The following is a 16,502-nucleotide window of genomic DNA, read 5'->3' on the forward strand; positions in this document are numbered from 1 at the left end:
GCAGCTTAATGTTTCATATTATTTTGCCCTAGAAACATCCTAGAAGAACCCTGGGGAGCGCATCATGTTTATTTTTTATTCTCAGCATTTTTGTAGGCTTAGATACTCTAATTCCATTAACATTTTTTCTAAGGAGTAAAGTCAAATCAATGTTTCTTATGATTCCTTTAATAAAATCATAACTACACTGATTGACCCAATTCATTTTCCTGTGCTGAGGACATAGAACATACTAAAATATTGGTCTATTCCTTTAAAAGCATTCTCCAAGTCAATAAAAATTCCTGAAATGCAAAGATTTGGTTAGAGGCAAGGGACAGCTTTATTGCCATGTAGCCTGGAGACTTGGGAGACTGAGCCTTCGGCTATAAAGCGAAAGTATACTCCCAAGGGGAAGATTTAGGTTCTGGATTAAGTAGGCAAAAACCACAAGTGCTGTACCCGTTATCGAGATTGGTCAGACCCAGGTTCCAAACTGCAAACTTTAGGAGCAGAGTGACAAGCAGGATACAGTTGGCTATTTCTGGTAGCAGTTTCAGGATGTGGCTGGCAGCTGCTGAAGAGCATGATAAGATGTGTTGCAGGGGTCTTACTGCACATTTTGCTGAATTTTGTGCAAGCTTGTCACCTCAGGCTATGCTGACTGGTTTTATTCCTCACAGTCATTTGACCTGATTAACATTTTAGTTTTATTCCCTTGACATGAGGGAATCCATCTTGCCTGTTCGCTGTTGCTGTCTTTTGTTCTCATTCACAATCTCAAGGTTTTTTTTTATTCCCTTATAATCAGAGAAATCTAGTTAATAAGTTCTCTCTAAATTAAACCCAATCATTCACTCAACAAATATTTATTAAGACTGACATGGGCTGTCATATAAAGACAAAAATGGATCCTGCCCTCAACTAGCTTACAGTCCAATAGAGGAAATGGGATACATTCTACATTAGAAAGACATACAATATCATCTACAACTCAACACATGGTATCTGAGGGATGTAGTGGTCCTTATGCCTGGCTGCAGAGCAAAGCATCCTCCCTTTAAGTGCTCAATAATGAGTTGGGGATAGAGAATTTGAAAACAAGAGTTTGAGGGCAGTTATTGAAAGATAATGGGAGTAGCTCATCGGAGTCTTGAAGAACCAGATTAGAATTGAAATGGGCAGAGTGTGGTTTGTTAGTAAGTCTGTTTTAGAATATGCCAAGCCAAAGCAAATATAAACATTAGAAAAATTTAGATCGTAGGAGAAAGAAAAAAGAGAAGATGATCGTAATATGTGCTAGTTAATTTTGGGGGCACATTCTATAGTAGACATTTAATTTTGGAACGAAATAACTTAGTTCTTTCTTTGTAAGTTACTTTCCCCCTAGAACTGGTAGTTTATATTATAAAAGTTGGGCCATTTCAGTTTTATTTGAATTCAGTCTTTACGTGACAGCACACACACAAAAAGTTTTATTTCTCAGGAACATGCTGTGGGTGATTAAGGACCACAACTGAAGCCACTCAAGATTATTTTCAGCCTCTTAACTCTGAGGGGTTGCAAACTATGCACTGAGAGCCAAATGCAGCCAGCTGCCTGTTTTTATAAATAAAGTTTTATTGGAATACTGTCATGCCCATTCATTTACATGTTATGCTGCCTTCACACTGCAACAGCAAAATTGAGTAGTTGCAATGGAGACTGAAGACTCGATAGTACACAAAGCCTCACATAATTACTAGCCAGTTCATTACAGAAAGTTTGGCAATTCCTGGTCTATATGATTGTCTCCATCTTCCTATTGACTCTTTTTTTTTTTTTTCATTTGGGACCCAAATGAAAATTAGAAAAATTCAGAAAGTATAAGGAACAATGACTAGTAGAATCTTATTTACTTGGGGACTGTTAACTTATTGATTTATATATTTAAAACATTTTGAGCTTTACCTATACTAATTCTAAACCAATTCATATTGTCCCAACTTTTAGACACATGAAAAGACAGCTATGATACGATGATGAAAATGGACTTGAAATTGATTTTGAAGATCTGAATTCATGTTACTTCGGCCAGTTACAACCTTAGACTAATTCAAAAATTAAAATTTGTAAAGTCAAAGATTAAGTGATGGAAGAGATAGTCTTTATGACTAGCTGTAAAAACTGAATGAGATAATAAAAGTAAGGATCTTTATAAACTAAATCATGATATCATTATCAAATATTGTTCATGATCCTAAGAATGTGTATACTATACTTAAAGGACAGGACAGGCTCTATCGTTTGGTTGACTTGAATGATTTGATTGACAAATATTTAATGAGATAATCCTCAAAAAGCATACAGCACAGAGGCTCCTGGGTGGCACAGTTGGTTGAGTGTGGACTCTTTGTTTCAGCTCAGGTCATGATCTCAGGATTGTGAGATCTAGCCAGTATCAGGCTTCCCGCTGAGCATGGAGTCCACTTAATATTGTCTCTTTCTCTACCCCTCCTCCTGCCCCCCACCCCCATGTGCTCTCTCTCTCCCTCAAATAAATAAATCTTAAAAAAAAAATACAGCACAATACTTGGCAACATCAGCTATTATGTATCTTAACACCATTATTATAATAAAATAACTAGTGCTTGTCTTTCATAGATATTATCTTTATTTATTTTTTAAAGATTTTATTTATTTATTCATGAGAGACACAGCAGAGAAAAGCAGAGACACAGGTAGTGGGAGAAGCAGGCTCCTGGCAGGAACCCTGATGTGGGACTTGGTCCCAGGACCCCAGGATCACACTGAGCCAAAGGCAGATTCTCAACTGCTGAGCCATCTAGGCATCCCTAGATATTATCTTTAAATGCTGTCAGCTATGAGTGAATCTTTGAGTGGCTAACTTGGCTTAATGAGAGGATGAAGATCAGTGAGGATAGCGGGCTAATACTTCCAGAGCTATCTATGTCCCTGCACTTGATTGGCTACCATTCCCTGATACTACACATTACCTAGTAAGTCTTAAATCTTACTCTTCTGTCCACCTTTATCACATTCATACATTTCATTGGTGCTTATTTTTATGATCATAATATATCTCTGTTTATTATTTTTCTATCTCCATTGGTTCTCATGACTACCTGGGAAAATAAGTAAATAAACATTTTCAACCAGAAATATACTATCACAATTCATAATTTAGCCTGATGCTAGTATTATTTACTTTTAGCAAGACTAAGAGAACATGCATATAACTTAGAATGTGGAGGGATATGAAAATTAGGCAACCAATTTAGCCAGAGAAAGATACTAAAAAATTACCATTCTAAGAAGAACAAAAGAATATATTGAAACTCTTCCCCAGGAAGAGTTGCAACTTTAATGCTAATTTTAGAATTATTTTGGAATTTGTAATAATTGAAGACTATAATCTTTAACACATTATTTTGGTCATATCATAAAAGTTAAGCTTAAAATAGGACATGGACTCTCTTCTCCCATTTCTGAAGTATAACTTCCACTGTTTGCCCCTAGCGTCTTTCTGTATCATAGTCCACCTCAGGGTGGAATGCATCGCCACTCCCTTTACCAGGAGAACTTGAAAAGTAATGGAAGGAATCTGGCTTTGCTCTTCCTTGGGCAACAGACCCAGGTGGCCTGGTCTGACCAAACATTAGCAACAACTATGTAAACAGAAAAAAAGTTCTTTCTACTTATTTTTGCTTTTTATTGTGGGGCCAGGGAGATTTCAGAAGTTTTACAATGGCAGAGGAACAAATATTGAGATTCTAGTTAACATACTCTTATAAGCACAAGAGATAATCCTTTAAGACTTCAAATTTGAATTTTGAAAGTTCTCCCTCCACTACTAATCTGTATCATTCTCTGGTGTCCTCTACAACATTTAGACTAATGAGAAGTTAAAGCGTACGCACAGTCCGTGCAATAGACCACCCTCTCTTCTGATACCAACAGCAAGATCAGAGGGTTCCCCCAAACTACCCTTAAGATTGATAATTCACAAGAAGGACTCACAAAACTAACTTTAAGCATTTATACTTACAGCTATGGTTTATGACAACAAAAAGATACAGATTAAAATTAGCCAAAGGAAGAGTAGACTCTAGGAAATACCAACTCTGGAGTTCCCATCATTCTCTCTCTGTGCAGTCAGAACATGTTACTTTCCCAGCATTGATGTGTTGACAGTATGCATGGAGTATTGCCAACCAGGGAAGTTCACCCAATTTTCTACGTCCAGAGCTTTTATTGGGGCTTCATTCCATAGACATGATTGATTGATTACCCACATGCTTAATGTGTCTTCAATTCCATCCTTGAATCATTATCTGATGGTTTCAACACCCGACTTCAGGTTTTCTCTTGGATGAAAAAGATAGAGGGACTCCATCTACACCTAACTCTTTCTCTCTTCTTGTCTTATGTTCTGAACTGTGTTCCCTCAAAATTCATATGTTGAAGCCTGAACCCTAATGTGACTGTATTTGGAGACAGGGTCTTTGAGGAAGCAATTATGGTTAAATGAGGTGATAGGAGTGAGGCCCTCATCCATAGCACAAGAATCCTTATAAGAAGGTAAAGAGATACCAGAGATCTCTCTCTGCATGTGCAAAAAAGAAGCCATATGAGGGCACAGTGAGAGGGTGGCTTTCTGCAAGCCAGGAATAGTCCTCACCAGAAATTAAGTCGACTAGCACCTTGATCTTATACTTCCAGCCTCCAGAACTGTAAGAAAGTGGAGGTCTATAGTTTAAGCCACATAGTCTGTAGTTCTTTGTTATGGCAGCCCAAGCAGACATTTCTCTTTAGGCTCCTCCCTGTAGCCAAACAAGATGGTGGTATTTTTTTCTCCTGACTTTTCTGTCCCAGAAACTACTCCAACATGTCCTTCATTTCTTCTTATGTTACATTTAATTTTTATGAACTCTGTGCTTTAGTTCTCCAAGCTTTGGTTTGATTTTTTTAAGCCAGGTCCCTCTGGATTCCAAAATATAATCACTTCTTTTAAAAACTGGTTCTCACAAAACCAAAAGCTTTTTCATTTAAGATAAGTGTGCCTTCTGTGAGTTAAAAACAAAACAAAACAAAACAAAACACAACCCTATTAAGCACTTCAGAAAAGTTCTTAGTCCGAGGCTGTATCTGACCTTCTCCTTTCCTCTTTATTAGAAGCAAGCTGTGTCATTAATTCATAAGATAAGAAGAGAGTTGCTGAGCAAGTAAAAATGATTAGTTACCACATTAGCTGCCAGTTTGTTCTGATTTTCTGCTGATACCAGAAATTGTGCCATTCCCTATGCATCGGCTCTGATTAAATTATCTTGAATCTAGTGTGCTTCTAATAGAAGGGAGCAAAGAGAATTCTTTTAGTTTATATTGTCACAAATCTATACAAGGATTCCCATTCCGTCTAGGAGGTCATGGGATTATTTCAAGGAAGTTGTGACTTCATATACCATTCCAAGCTTTGATTATAGATTGAATCAGCAGAGTGTTTCATGCAAATGTGTCTTTCAAATGTATATAGATGTCGTCGCAATGGACAAAGTGCCAATCACTGAAAATATTACTGAATTCATGAAAGCCATTTGTCACCATGCATTTTCAATCAATGGATACTAGAACTACATTTACTGTCATATGGGAGCTCATTATTTTGTTACTCCCATTATTAATAAAGTCATTTTCTTAAATGAAATTTTCAGTACCCTGATCTATTCCCTTTGCCTGGGAATTGAAGAACCAATTCTAAATTATGCCTTATTAGAAAGTCTCATTTACTAAATAATCTTATTAGTTCTGGATGTTACTCTTTTCTAAATCTTAGTTGCAGCCATATGATCCACCTTTTCTCCTTTGGCAACCAGAACATTCTCTGGAAAGGTAAACTTGGAAGATTTATTGCCCAAAAGGAGTTCTAGAAAAGACTGTCCTCCCCGCCCCCCAGATTTCCAGTCTGCCCATTTCGGCCAGCAGAATATTTTTGTACAGTACCATTTTTATTATAAAAATAATACATTGGGTGTATTTCCATGCCTTAGTAAGGAGAACATAATCTTTAATGCCTGTATTATATGGTTTTGCCATCTGATTAGATTTAGTAATTTTTATTGCTCCTTTAAGCTGTTTTCCAGTTTTTTATTATTGTAAATAAATAATAATGTCTACTATATAATTTTGTTCTTTCAGATAAGTTTATGCCAAATTTACTCAGTCAAAAAATATAAACATATTTAAGGCTCTTAATACATATTTCTAAATTGAAATCCAGAAAGGTGATGCTTATTTAAACTCCCCATAGGAAAAAAAAAAAAAATAAACTCCCCATAGGAGCTAAATTCCCACTGTGAATTTTACCTCCTGAAGAGCAAGCTGTTTATTTTCCTTTGAAAAAAATAGTTGATAATTTGGTAGTTATTAGGAAAGTGGAATTTTTCCATATTTTCTTACTCATTTGCATTTCTTTTTTTGAGAATTGTCTGTTCCTGTTCTTTTTAGCAGTAGAATCTGGTTTTCTTTAGGCCATTTCCTTTTTATAGTGTTCCTCATTCTTCATAATTTGCAGCTAATCTACCATGTACTTGCACTAAAATTATCAATTTTATCTCATTTGTGGAGTGTCTCTAATCCATCTAACTGCTCAGAGTTCACATATTAGATCTCTCCTCCTTGCCTATATTTGTATAAACGTTTTTTTCATATTATGGTACAGGATTGGAAAAATCCTGGAACTACTCTCCAAAACCCTTGCTGCCCGTTTGCTCTGGAATGGCTTTCCCATCTAGATTGGATCTCTGCTTCAGGTCCTCTCAAATTCATAACCAATAAGGTTAAGTCATTACTGGTTTCAGAAAGGGCAATCTTTCCTCTGCACAAGGCCATTAGTTATTTATTACTGTCTCACACTATTAAACATATGCTCTGAGACAGCCACTTGAGGATTTACTTTGTATTGTTTCATCACACACTTCCAAATGCAATCTGTAAAACCTGGCTTCTAGCCACTGCTGTAGCAGCATGCACATGGCAGAAAGAAACAATTCGGCAATGAAAATTGCTTCAAGACTCCACCTCTCTACTTTTGAATCATCTGGCTTCTTTCCAAAGACAATGACATTTAAAACTCAAACTAGTAATGTACTTAACCTAGTAAAGAGTATACTAGAAAGAATGAAAACTTTGGAAACAAATGGGCATGAGTGTGTATCCCCATTACCTAACTGTGAAACTTGGGCGAGGTTTTTTGACTTTTCTAAGTTTCTCTCTCTTTATTTACAAAGTGGAATAAATAATGTCCAACTCAGAGGATGGGAGAATTAAATAGTGTAAGTGTACTACCATATAGAATCAAACTGTCCAATCTAAGTCACATATATAAGAAATATCATCTAATATCAAGATTTGCTCATTATTTCAAGAATACAGGGAATGAAGAGGCTTAGAAGAAGCAAATAGAGGTCCAAGGTGCATTATGTGATCCATACGTCCTTTTTTGCCCTTGTCAAACCTGTGCTTTCTCTCAGAATAACAGACAAGGTCTCCAAGTCAAGTTTTGTGAGTTTTTAAAAAATTTAATCCAATAAGGAGCATTTGAGTTATAAAATGTTTTCATTTTATATGCCAAACACATTGTCCAAGGAGAAGCTTCATAGATCCATAGATTCTTAGTATATTTACTTTAAAAGATCCTGTAGGCAAGGTTATACAACTGAGAACATGCTATAGTTAAGGACTCTTCCTCCTAGCTAAATAGCACCAGCCTATTTGTCAGGAACCCACTGGCAAAGGGGCTATCAATTGCTTTCTTTTCTTCTTTTCTAGAAGAGTCTTTCAACTCCACCCCACCCCATACCATAAAAAAAGTGAATAGATCATAGAAAAGTTGCTCTAACAACTTTCTCCAAAAACATGTAAATCATTTATTATAGTGCCTCATATGCAATACTTGCTCAGTAAACTCACATGAGATTTTGATGGCTATATGTATAAAATAGTTTTTGATGGAATAATTGATAGTTTCAAATTAATAGTTGGTCAGTTTCATCCCATAAAAAGTAATACAACTGTTCTAATAGATCAATTCTTGATAACTGATATTTGAAATTATTTCCTCTGCTCAAAGTATTTACAACTTAATATTATGTTGGCAGAAATATTATCAGTTATCTATATGTAGCTCAGTATGAATGAATTAGTTTATCTGCCCAATGATAAAACTTGTAAAATACATTGAGAAAATAATCCATTTTCCAGGCTAGGAATTAATTTGTTATTGCTCTCCATGATTTACAGAATTTTGAGTAATTGTGACATTCTGTAAAACCACTTCCATAGGTAGCAATATGCCATCAAACATTGTAGAGGTGAATAATCTCAAAACAAGTTGTTGGACACAGGGTCTATTAGTTTATTGTTCCCTACACAAAGTAAGATCCAGAAGGTTTCCTCAGAGAGTAGAACCTTGTTGGCATTTCTTTTTTTTTCTTTCTTTCTTTTTTTTTTTTTTTAAGATTTATGTATATGTATATATTTTAGAGAGAGAGAGGGAGAGAGCACAGGTGGGGAGAGGAGCAGAGGGAGAGGGACAAGCAGACTTTACGCTAAGTGCAGAGCCCGCTACAGGGCTCGATCTCACAACCCTGAGATCATGACCTGAGCCGAAATTGAGTTAGATACTTGACTGACTGAGCCACCTAGGCACCTTGATTTTTTGGCATTTCTAAAAGCAGTGTGAGTCTTCAAATTAGGAAGACATAGGGAATCTGCTTCAGGTCTTCAGAGGGAAATTATCAGGAACATGTTAGGCTGCCATCAAAGCTATATGGCTACTCAGTGAAATAGGATTTAAACACTAGGGAAGATGAAATCAATTCCAGTAGAGGGATGACTGCTCTGGACTATACTTAAGTTGATTAAAATCAAATGGGTTACAGGTGGATATTGGATTTCTAGGAACTTAGAGTTGTCAAAAAGAGGTGAAGGTACTAACTGCAAAATAAAAGCAAGATGCCCAAGACTTAGTGGAATCCAGATAATAAGCCTCTTCATCGTCCTGAAGTTTGGGGCCCAGGGTGCAAGGCAGGGATATAAAAGGGTCCAGACAGTGGCAGGAAGTATAGCCAAGTTGGATCCAGAGAAGATGATCTGGAAACACACAAGCTGGAGGAGAAAACAGTAAGAAGTTTCTAGAAAGACGTAATTCCACCAAACATGAAAGTGAGGTCAGCCCCAAAAAACCTCAAGCTGTAAAGTTGACGCTCTATGCCTTAGTGGTTAAGAGCTGCAGAGTCAGAGAAGACTTAGGACTTAATTTCAACTCTGCCATTTCCAAACAATGTCTTTGGACAAGTTATTTAACCTCTGTAGTCCTATTTCCTCATCTTTTAAAAAAGAAAAATTACAGTATTTACTTTTTAAGGATTATGAAAGCAAACTGAGACAATGTGTACAATGTGCATGCCAGTAATATATAGATGTATAAAACACTCTCAATAGATATTAGCTGTTATTATTCATCTTGTTGAACATCTTTGCCCAAAATTCAGTTTAGCATCCACCCTGGACAACAGTAAGGAATGAAAGGAACTAGGAATGAGTTTATCCATTCATGCAGTCAGTACTTTCAAGGAGCCCATTCTCTGAGGCAGTCACTGTGCTAGGTGCTAGGATGGAGTGGTGAGCAAAGCACTCCTGGTCCCTGTCCTTGGGAGCTTACAATCTAGTGGCAAAGACAATTATGAAAAACCAAAATCATACAAATAAATGTTAAAATCCATGGGTTATAAGGGCCAGAGATGGGGGGAGGGGATGTGACGCAATGAAAGAAAAGGAGAATTTAACCGTATCTGAAAACTCTGGAAAAATTTCTACAGGGAAATGACTACAGAGCTCCGTTATGGAAGAAGGAATAAGAGCTGAGTAGGTCAAAAGGGAGTAAGCGAATTCCAAGTGGAGGTACTGACAAGTGAACACGGTCCAAGCTGGGAGAGAGCAGGAGGCTCTGAGAACCGGGCGGTGATGCCAAAGCAAATAGGAGGACGGAAGGAGTGGAAAGGAGATTGAAGGGATAGGTAAGGACAGCACTTACAGGACCTTTTAGGCCACATTAAGGGATTTTTGTTTTTATCCCAAGAGCAATGGGAAACTAAGGGATGATATTAACTGGGTTGAGGTGCCCTCAGAATATGATCTATTTTTATGTTTACCTCACCTGTTTAATGGAAGAAAAGAGACAGGAGACTTGAGGGAACTGCAAAAGTAGAGATAAGCAGATACATTTGAGAGATATTTAAGTGGGAAAATTGACCAGACTTTAAGATGGATTAAATTTGGGACATGAAGGAAAGGGTGGTGTCAAGAATGAATCCAACATTTTGGACTTACCTAACTGGTTGGATGGTGATGCTCTTGCCCAAAACAGGGATCAATGAAAGGAGACAGGTTTTGGTAGGGGCGGGGAGGAGAGGGCTGGGTGGGTGATAAAGAATTCAGTTTTGAAAATGTTGAGTTGGAGGTACATTAGAGATGTAAAAGAGGGTATGTCAAGTAGTTGTGCATAGTATCTGGAACTGAGAGGAGATATCTGGGCTACACATTAAACCCATGAATCATCTTTCACATAGGAAAGAATTGTAAAGTCCTAGAAAAAGAGCAGAGGGATCCGGAGCAAGCCTTGAGCAGCATCTGCATTTACAGGGTACAATACCTGCATTTTGCCAGCCCCCAGTCATTCTGAGACTCGACTTCAGTGAGAAGAAGGTAAGTGGGAATAAGAAATCAGAGCGAGATAGCCAAATCCATTTCTATCACTTTGCATTTATTATTCTATTGAACATTTCTTTTTTTTTTTTAAGATTTTATTTATTTATGATAGTCACAGAGAGAGAGAGAGAGGGGCAGAGACACAGGCAGAGGGAGAAGCAGGCTCCATGCACCGGGAGCCTGACGTGGGATTCGATCCCGGGACTCCAGGATCGCGCCCTGGGCCAAAGGCAGGCGCCAAACCGCTGTGCCACCCAGGGATCCCTCTATTGAACATTTCTTTAAAGAAATTCCAGCCTTAAAAAAAAAAAGAAATTCCAGCCTTATCTCAACTAAGGGTTTGAAGGAGGCTTTTAAATATTTCAGTCAAACAGAATAGGCAGGGACTCCAATGCCCTTTCAATTGCTTTCAATTGCCTAGATGTAGTGGTGAAAGCAATAGACCCAATTAGAAAAAAAGCAGGGAGAGTTGAGTTAGCAGGAGAGATACAATCACCCAGGAGAGATGGTTTAAAGGGGAAACTCCCAAATTTTGGTCCATCAGAATCACCTGGGAAACTTGGTAATATGCAAGTTCTCAAGAGCTATCTTAAGTTTTTAATTCAGTGGATGATTCAAACTGAGCCTGGAAACTTATATTTCAATATGTAACAGATTTTTTTTTTTTTGAGAGAGAGAGAAACCCTAAGCAGGCTCCACATTCAACATGGAGACTGACGTGGGGTTTGATCTCACAACCCTGAGATCATGACCTGAGCCGAAATCAAAAGTCAGATGCTTAACAGACAGCCACCAGATGCCCTATAACTGATTTTCTTTTTATAAGAGGTCTTAGGAACACATTTCAAGAAACATCACTTTGAAAGGTAACTGCTCCCAGAGACTTCCAGTTTTACCATAATCCAGCCAAGTGTCTCATCTATTTAAAAGTTCATCCTTATCTCACTGAATTTATTTGCCATCTTTATTATACACTTTCCTTATATTTATTTGGGTCTATTCATGGATTTTATCTAATTCTAGGTACCATTATATTTACATGTCACACTATGGTAATTATTGAGGATTTAGAATATATTTTAGTATCTGATACTTTCACTGCTCATCTAAGAGATACCCTAGCTATTTCTTGTCTCAGTTTTTGTATGAGCTATAGGATCCATATGTTTTTTTTTCCTCATTCCTTCTTTTCTCTCTCTCTCTGTCCCTCACCTTCTTTTTATCTTCATCCTTCAGTAGAGGTGTGCTCATCTCTTTGCCTCATGTTCACTTTAGCCCAAGTTCTGACTCAGTAGAGAGAGAGAAAGAGAGGAAAAATTTGAGAAGCCATTATCCTACTTGTCAAGATAAACTTGATTTGCCTGAGGTCAGGAGAAAGGCAAGTCAAAGGTTTTATGCTCAATATTTTAATGGGAACCACATTAAATGTATATATTACTTTAGGTAGAACTGAAATCTTCACAATTTTGAATCTTTCTATTCAAAATAATAGTACATATACTGAAAATCGTGGGTGTACACACTTGTATATGTGTGTGTGTGTCTCTGTGTGTGTTCTTCAGGAATGTGTTAATGTTTCTTATAAAGGTTTTATACATTTCTTGTTAAATTTGTTCCCAAGTGTTTAATCATCTTGTTGCTATGTAGGTGAGATTTTCTTTCATTTCATCTTTCAACTATTTGTTAGCTGTATTTCAGGACATTAATTTTTGCATATTTTTATTCCACAGCTTCTTATAGAGGTCTCTTATTATGTATAGTACTTTTTCAGTTGACTCTTTCAGAATTAGCAGCTTAATAGTAAAAATATTTAGAATAGTAATAATTTTATTACTTCTCAAATTTCATGCCTCTAATTTATCCCCTTATTAAATTGTAGTAGATAATACATATTTAGATATCATGTTAAGAAATTATTCATTTTGTTAAGTGTTGTTATCAAGACTGTGTGTTGTATTTTGTTATAATTCATTTTCAGATCTATGGAGAAGATCATGTATATTTCTTATATACAATGTTAGTTCTCCTTAAAGTAAATATATTTCTTAGTATTGAACTCTACTTACATATTTCTGAATAACCCTGTTTGGTCATGATGTATCATCATTATTTTTTTAAGGTAGTGCTGAATTCTACTTACTAATATCTTACTTAAGATTTTGTCTTACATTCATAAATATATTGCAAAGCAATTTTTTGAAATTCAGCAAAGCTGGGATGCCTGGATGGCTCAGTTGACTAAGCATCTGACTCTTGATTTTGGTTTAGGTCATGATCTCAAGGTTTTGGCTCTGCAATCAGTGTGGAGTCTACTTGAGATTCTCTCTCTCCCCCTGCCCCGCACCCAGCTTACACAACTCTCTCTCTAAATCAGTAAACAAATAAAATCTTTTTAAAAAGAAAAGAAAAAGAAAGAAAAAAATTCAGTGAAGATTTAGGGTAATTTGACCCAGAGCTTAGTTGGTTTCCTGTCTTCCTGCCGAGAGCCCTACCACTCGGTTTGCTATAATCTGAGCCTAGCTCTTTCTTGTCAAAACTCGAATCTGACCTAGACCTTACCTCTTGACCAACTTGAATTCTGAGTCTTATAGATGTGATTTGGAACCTTCTTGCCTTTCTTTTTGGATTTTTCCCCCATTTGATGGTCATCAGATCATTGGTTTCTGTTCCTGATCCAAATAATTCTTGTTGGTCTCCTTCCTACCTTCTGCATTTAATTTAACCCACCCCCACCCCTCCACATGACAAATCTTTAAGGATGATTTATTTCTGCTGGTGGACACCAAACACCTAGTCCTTTACTGCCCTCTTGAGGACCTTGGCCACCAAACACCCTGTCGCCCATCTTGTCTAGAGAGCTGTTTATCCCTTTCCTATGTGGTCCATTCTCTGCTGAACAGGTACTAGGTACATAGAATGGACTGTACTGAGAGGATGAAGAAGACAAAGATGACACCATTTCTGTCTTCTAAGAACTTAAAGCCTGGATGGACAGAGAGAAAATAAGGCTTGTTTGTGTGCATTTAGGGCACAAGAATGGCGAAGGAGGGTGTTGTTAGTCAAGCGCAAGCGTTAATAAAAAGATAGCTGTAAGTTTGAGGAGTCTCATAGGGATGTACAAAAGATTCCAACAGTAGTTGAGAAAAGGGAAAACAGAGGTCACTATGACAGTGATAGAAGACTTCATGGAGGATATGTTTGAGAGCTAGTCTTTGAAGGGTGAAATGACATTCATGAGCCAGGAGGACAGGCTTTTGTGGGAAGAGATGACATGAGTAAAATCATCAGAAGCAAAAATATGTGCAACATAGGAAGAGGATATTTTGACTAGAATGAAGAATTTATGTGGGGCAGCAGGATGAGAGAAAAGCTAGAAAAGTAGTTTAAATCCACATTGTAAGGCAATTTACATTTATTCCATCATTGATGGAAGGTTTTCCCTGAAAGCAGATTTTCTTAGTAGGTGAATAGTGAAGGGCATTAAATGGAACAGTACAAGAAAGGGTCAGGTAAGGAGGGAATTAAAGGGAATATAAAGGTTAAGTGGTAGATAAATGGATAAAAGAAAAATGTCAATCCTACAGCTTTTTCTAGAGTGTACTGTGGGGTACATAAAAAGGTTAGGTGCTATGTGATGTAAGTGATACAGTCCATATCTTTGGAGATAAGTTCTGTGAAATATAACAAGTACTCACACTACACAAACCCTCCAGAAGAATTGCTGTGCTCACGCACACACATGTGTATGTGTGGGTACGTGTGTATGTGTGTGTGTGTGTTTTAGACTAGTAGTCCAGGGATAAGAGCTTTGGTATATAAACAGTCCAGATATTTGCTATTGCCTGTTAGCCATCAATGTGTCACAGACATCTACCTCCAGGGATATGTTACTCTTCCCAGTGTTTGGAGATTTCATGAAGCAGCAAGAGTTTCTAAACTGAATTGAATTCGTACAAGGATCTTGTTATTCTAATAGATGTCCTGATGAAATCACTAGTTGGTTGTTTTTAAAAAAAAGAGTGACATAATAAAAATTTCAATTAAGTAAAAATAGCAGTCCATTTAACTTGAATAGTAATTGTATTATTTATTTCTTGCTCTAATAATAAAGTGCTCCCAAATTTGGTGGCTTAGAAGCAAAACATTCATTATTTCAGGAGCAAATAAGCTGGGTGGTTCTAGCTAGAAGTGTCTCATGAGGCTATAGTCAAGATGCTGCCCGTGGCTGCAGTCATCTGAAGGCTTGAGAGTGCATAGACCTGCTTCCAAGACAGCTCCATTTTATGGTAGGCCAAGCACAAAGAGACAATGAGATGGAAAATAGCAGGATAAGTAAAAGACATAGAAGATAAAGTGAAGAGGTCCAACTTGGATCTTGCTTGAGTTCCAAAAGGAGAACATAAAGAAAATAGGGGAGGGGCACTATTGAAATAGATAATGGCTGAGAATTTTTCCAAATTAATGGAAGCAATAAACCCTTAGTTTGAGGGAAGCCAATAAATAAGACAAATACAAAAGAAAAAAGGAAAAGAAAAATCCTCAGTCCAAAAAGACTAATGTCAAAGAAAAAACACAGAGAACCATAGAAAAAGCCAGGCAACTAGAAAATCCAAAATGGAAAATGAGAGGAGAGAGGTGATGCCAAATATGTTCATAGCTATAGGTAGTAAAAGTGGTTGAAACTAGTTAAAAGGCAAAGATTGTCATATCTGTATATATAAAAAAAGATCTGCATTGCTTAAAGGAGACATATTAAAGTATAAGGACATGAAGAAGTTGAAAATAAAATGATGGGAAAAGATTTACCAGGCAACAAAACAGCAGGAAGAAGAAGAGGTGGAGGAAGGAAGAAGAAAAGGAAGGCTGACATGGCTCTAAGTCTAGCATGGCATAGTCTAGCATAGAGGTATAGAGAGCCACCCCATGCTGACAAAAGGGTTAAGTCTCCAGAAGATGGATAGAGTTGCCAGATTTAGCAAATAAAGATACAGAACTCCTGTATTCACTTAAGATAAACAACAGATTTTCTTTAGGATAAGTATTTCCCAAACACTACATGACATATTCATACTAAAAAACTTCATTATTTACCTTAAATTCAAATTACTTAAGACTGTTCTATTTTATCTTGTGACCCTAAAAGATGAAGGTGTCTCGTAAGGGCTGCAGAACATATAAAGTATTGAAGAGTAAAGAGACTCAAGTAGAGACATCAATAAATCTCCCTGTAACATGGTGGGAGATTATAATAAATCCTTCACTAACTGAAAAATATAAAAGCTTATTTTATATAAATATATTAGCTTTTATAATAAATATATAAAATATTATTTTATATAAATATATAAATATGTATATATAGTTGAACACATACACAAAGAATACATGTTTTTTTTTTAATTTTCAAATGGAACATTTACAAAATTTGATCACTTACCAGGCCACATATCAAGCCTCAATAAAATTAATCAATTTCTATCTGAATTCTGTCACAGAATACATTCTATGATTCCTATGCAAATAAGTTAGAGATCATTAATAAGAGAAAAAAATACATCTATTTGGAAATAAAAATAAAATCTAACCTCTTAAACATCCAACACTTAAGAGAAGACACTTATAGGGAAATTAGAAAATATTGAGCATTGAACGAGTTTTTAAAACTCACATACCAAAAGCTTTGGGATATAGCTAAAATGGTATTTTAAAGATTTATGACCTTCAGTGTCCTACATCGGACTCCCCAGAGGGAGCCT

At 36.6% G+C, this 16,502-nt stretch overlaps 1 long non-coding RNA gene across 1 annotated transcript in view; it reads left to right on the plus strand.

Moving 5' to 3' along the window:
• Positions 1 to 10,047, plus strand: part of LOC140642462 (uncharacterized) — a 159,466-nt gene extending 149,419 nt beyond the window's left edge. The window contains exon 4 of the long non-coding RNA XR_012038885.1: positions 9,858 to 10,047. This is a non-coding gene — a long non-coding RNA (uncharacterized lncRNA). The remainder of the gene's footprint in view (positions 1 to 9,857) is intronic.
• The last annotated feature ends 6,455 nt before the right edge of the window (positions 10,048 to 16,502 follow it).

Source organism: Canis lupus, chromosome 11 (assembly GCF_048164855.1).
Source record: "Canis lupus baileyi chromosome 11, mCanLup2.hap1, whole genome shotgun sequence".
In the NCBI taxonomy this organism is placed as follows: domain Eukaryota; kingdom Metazoa; phylum Chordata; class Mammalia; order Carnivora; family Canidae; genus Canis; species Canis lupus.